Below are 5,410 nucleotides of genomic sequence, written 5' to 3'. Positions count from 1 at the left end.
ACATATTGTTGTAAATTTCATATTTTTAAAGCTATTCACTAGCTCGAAAAAAAAATTGTGGAAATATCGAAATTTCAATGCTTTTTAAATGGGAAAATTTGGGTATTTACAGGCACGGTTTGTACTTGAGATTAAGAGCTGAAATTTTACACAGATTTTTTTCAATTATTTAAGACCCATTTGGGGGCTGAACGCTTCAAAATTCGCCGAGGACGTTGTTAAGGGGCACCTTAATATATAAATATTAAGGCGCTAATCAACGTGAACTTCAAAACTTCAAATATAAACGGTAGACTTATCCAGAACTCGATGCGAAACTCAAAACAGCCGAAGTGTTGTCACCTTCGGCCTTTGCTCCTCGATGTCCCCATGAAAATCCTCGAAAACCGAATAAACAAAAAAAACGGAAAAACGAGAAAATGTTGTTGGACGCCAGCTGACTTTTATTCCAGCGGTGTCAGCGAACCGCATTAAAGAGAACCATACGAAAAACTTAGCCATAATTGGGGAAATCAAGGGAGAGGTTGCGAAATTAGCTCGACTAGCTCGGAGGTATTCGGAGAGCGGGGTAGGATCGATCGCTCGCTCTTAGGAAGGATGTCGCGAATTCAACAAAATATACAGAAAAATCAAGGGAAAGAATAAGAAAATTAATTAAATAGGAGATGAGAGAATTACTTCAAATTTACTCCGTGATTTATCCAATTTCTCAATAATATTTCAACTCAAATAGAATTTCTATTCTTCATAAATAAAATAAATTAATTTCAATTAAATTCAACCAAATTAAATTCAATTCAATTCCCGAGAGCGAGAGTACGTGAATTGACCTTGAGAGAAAGGTTATCGCGAAGGGAAATGGGGGGTCCGAAGAATTCAAGCCAACGATCTCTCCGCATCGTCCAGAAACTGGAGTGCTGGAGGATCTGAAGGCTATGTTAATTCCAATGCGATGATCTCGGCGAATCTCCTAAGAATAATCAATGACAATTAAGGGGTGAGGGACTCGAGTGTGCAAATGTTACTTAAGAGTGCCATTTTGCTCCATATTCGAGTCCGCCCTCCATCAAGAGCGTCGTGCCGTCACAGGAAAATTCTTGGAGCTCACGAGCTTCAATGTCATGATTTTCGGGGTATCGACCTCCGAGAAACCTTAAATTAATAAATTAAAACCTTGGGGGGACTTTACTGAGCTAGAAGAGCACTCATTTGAGGCTTCAATTCGCTCTAGAAAGAGAATAAATCGCCATGTGTACGACAGCGTCACCCACGGTACGTGAGGAGCATGTGTGCACGTATAGGCATGTTTTATTTACTTCTTCCCACTAAAATTGGCACTGGACATTCCCCATACGATCTCGAGGGTTCTAGTGAAATAATTATGCACTCAGAAGGTGCATTGATTGTTCAACAAGACCTCTTGGTGAATGGAGAGGGCACAATGGCGCCAGGGCACGGCATCGGCCATGTGCGGCCTTTTATTGGGTCTCACTGTCCATTTTCACTATCACTTGAGTTTCCCTGGGGTTTTATTACTCGCGAGAGGTCTAGGATGCCGAACGAGGGCTTTATGCACTCACTGGTGCATTTAATCACTCGCTCGGAGGAGTTTTGGTGGTTGGGAATGCATCTCGGTATCACTCTCGTGAACGCCGGTGCACTTTTCCCGGAGGTTATCACTGGGCACACTGGGAATAAATGCACTTCTCTCCTCGGGAGACAGTGCACATGGTGAACAAAAATGTACTTACCATGTTCCTCGTGTGGGCCCTCGACGATGGTCTCCACCAACTCTCTCGATCGCTGCCGATATTCTCGGGGATGTCGTCGCAATGGTTGCTCGGGTCCAACTCTGTCGTATACTGCGTTTAACCGGCGGATGTTCTCAGCTGGGTGGTGCAACTGGAACGCCGTCTAGCTGCCGCTGGAAAAATTGTGAAAAAAAATTGACTGTAACGTGGTCAACTTTTACTGGGGATAAAAATGAACGTTATCTCGCCCTTTTCCCTTGTTAAAGTCAGAAAACTGAAACTCGATGATTGTGGGCGCCAGTTGTTCTTTGTCTCGACGGAAACAACAAACCGAAATTAGATCTAAGTGGAAAAATACAACAAAACCAAAGATTTAAAAACATTAAAAAACTTAAACTTAAGGGGCCAAGGGAAAGGTGACAGGGTGCTTGCGCTGCTCAGGGGGTCGGTTGTGGAGAGAGGGGTAGGTTCAGGTGGAGAACGGGTCACTGGGCTCTTATCCTAAAAGAAAGAAACGCAAGGCCAAAATTTAATGCTGAAATGTACGGGTCTATATTGTCTCTAAAATTCAGCAAAAGAGTAATAATCGTAATAATCGTGTCAAAAAAATCCATAGTCCGCTCTGAGAGTGAGGGAGAGAGACCAAAAACAAATATATATCCATCAAAATTAATGATAATAATTCCATAAGGTCACAATAATATTGCACAGTAATTAATATCACGCGATGTACGCAGAGAGACCTAAAAAAAAGATGATAAATCCAAAATAAAATAAGGAATCCCAAAAATGGAAATAAAAAAAAAGAATATCGAATCCAATATCGGACGAGAGTTGGCTAATTTAGCAATAATTCAAAAATAATCCCCGACAACAAAAAAAATCCTAGCGCAACATAATTCTCGAAAACGCGCGGGCTCGAGAGCATAAAACGAACACGTGGTAGCTAAAACGACGGACGCGGCGCATAGAATCTACCGAGGCGCGACCTTGAAGCGAAAACCGCATGAGAATTTCTCTAACGAAGGCGGTGAACGCATGGAAAAAATCATCAATAAATTCTAACAGGCCGTCGGCACACAAAAATTCTAATTATTCCGTATTTTCAGGGATATTTCATTCCGAGGCGATGAACGCAACATTGAAACGATCGGAGCGAAATGAAAATAGAACTACATCCCGAGAAAATCGAACGAACGCGAAAATCCCGAATAGTTCTTAAATGAATAAAACGTCTAATTAATTAAGCCACAATGACTGGCAAGACCGAGAGGTAAAGAGCTCGAAGTGTTCGAGAAGGCGTCTAGCGCAGAAGTACCTTTGAAAGTCGGAAACTACACGGCTTTTATCCAAAAATCCCACGCAAAACTCCCGAAATATTCACTCACTTAAACGACATAAAACTATCCTTACGGGTGCGAGAGAGAAGCACGAAATCCACCATCGAAGAGAGAGACAGATGCGAAATCTCTCGCGGCGTCAAAACTCGCAAAATCTGACAGGCGATTAATGCAATTATTGGGCGTTGTTTAAGCTCTACCGCACAGAGCAAGACCTCAAAATCAATAAATTATGATCCAAAAACCCTGAGATGAGAAAACCTACAAAAATGATTCCCAACAATACGAGAATCCCGTAATCAAAAATACTCGTGAAACTCACCAGCGAAACGATGCAAGTACTCCCTGCTTGTCGGCTCCTCGGCAAAGTCTCCACATACGAATCTCCGTGGCCCTCAAATGTCTCATTTCACCTGTCGGTACCCTCCCGATTAACCACAATTGTCTTTAGATTCACACAAAAGAAAAACTCCTAATGATAGTCGCAACGGCGAGAACTACCTGCGCTATACTCACGTATGCCACACGTGAGGATGTTAATCGATACTGACGCTCGATGGGCCACGATGGCGGCTTGGCGCACGCAGATGTGACGTGGACAGAGCGCCACGTGCGCCTGCATGGCGCAACAATTACATGACGGTCGGTAACCGGGATTTCTACCTAACGAAATTCAAATTGAAATAACTCTATACAAAAATTAATTACTACAACGATTGAAATGGATGTCAGAGTGGGTTATTAACTCAAGAAAAATTCCTATTTAACTATAATCTCCTCTCTGGAGTTGTATTCTCGGGATTACGGGGCTAGGGAAATAAATTACGAAGGGACGAACAAAACTTAATTACAAAAAAATGAAAACAATTAGAAAAGTCGAACTCAAACGACCTTGGCGATTCACGCGGGAGCAACGGTCGGGATTGATCGCGTGACCTTCCACCTAACCCAAAACTAACCCTTCCCAAACCCCAAAAATCCACTACTTGAGCGGTAGTATTTCAACTACTCCTACACAATCCCCGAAAATTCGAAAGGAAGGGAAAAATCTCCAAAAATGATCGCGCAGCTCGGTAATATCTCGGCCTCAATCACGAAAATTCTATCGGCTCTATATAGTTAATTTTTCCCCATCCAATTAACAAAACAGACAGCGTGCAACGCAAGGGAAAGATAAAACGAATCCAAAAATACGAAAGAGGCGTCAGAACGCAAAACAAGATTCCCAATAACAAAGAAAAATGATAAAAACAAAAAAGTGTTGGAACGCAAAATCGAAATTCTGATGAATCCAAAATGACTCGAAATCTCTAATTATTAACAAAATGAATTGACTCGAAACTATTGACTCGACTGGGTCATTTTCTCTGCGTACTTACGGTTTTTCCGGTAGTTTTTCCCATGATCCCGCGGCGAGCGAAGGGATTTCCCCATAATCCCTTACACCCCCCATCTTTGCCGGTTCCAAGTCCGTTTCCGCATCGGTCAAGTGTTGTTATCCGTGGGTGGTGGCTTCCTTCCTGCAGCACTGTAGCAATAGTGCTCTCCTCTGATCAGCATCACTCGAACCCACGACCTGAAATAGAGTCTCATGCTCTATGAATAGAGAGCCGGGCAACCTAATAAACGTATTGCATAGACGTAAGATTATTTATTAATTATAGCCTTTAGGCACCAGGTACATTCAGCACAGCCAGAAAAATGGATTAGTACGCTATTCGTTATGGCAAAAATGCAACAAAAAATCCCATTTATGTGTTTTCAATACTAGACACAGCAGGCAGTAATAAGCTCAAAAGCAGACGTGATTAGCACAACAACACATTCCTAGTCAGCAGTGGTAATCCAAGCATAATATAGGCACTCAGCACATTCACCTTTGAACGCTAACATTACCGAAGCAAATGCATAAGGCACAGAGGCAAAAATATTCACTATCTTAATCTAATGAATTAAGTATAATTTAATTAAGAACAATAAAGGTGCTGGGCTTATGGCCATGGAAGATGTGGATTTCCCAAACTCCAATCTTCAAATTGTATCGCGTTTCCGCAGTCTCTTATCTCTCCTGGGAAGTGATATTGAGCGGTGGTATCCGCAATGTTTTACAGGGTGTCCCATAGTATGTGACAAAAGTAAATTGCGAATAACTTGAATACGGTTAAGTGTAACCTCATCTGTGGTTACAGTAGGTGAAGGGCCAGGATTCTCATGCCTCCTATCGTCTAGTGTACCGTATCGATCAAATTTCTCAATTAACCTGAAAATACCCATGAATTGGTCGAAAAATGCGTAAATCTTCAAAAAAAAAAAAAAAAA

The sequence above is a fragment of the Diachasma alloeum genome, unplaced genomic scaffold (assembly GCF_001412515.2).
Source record: "Diachasma alloeum isolate Michigan unplaced genomic scaffold, Dall2.0 Dall_scaffold_00287, whole genome shotgun sequence".
NCBI lineage: Eukaryota > Metazoa > Arthropoda > Insecta > Hymenoptera > Braconidae > Diachasma > Diachasma alloeum.
The sequence above is the reverse complement of the archived record's forward strand: the minus strand, read 5'-3'. Positions refer to the sequence as shown.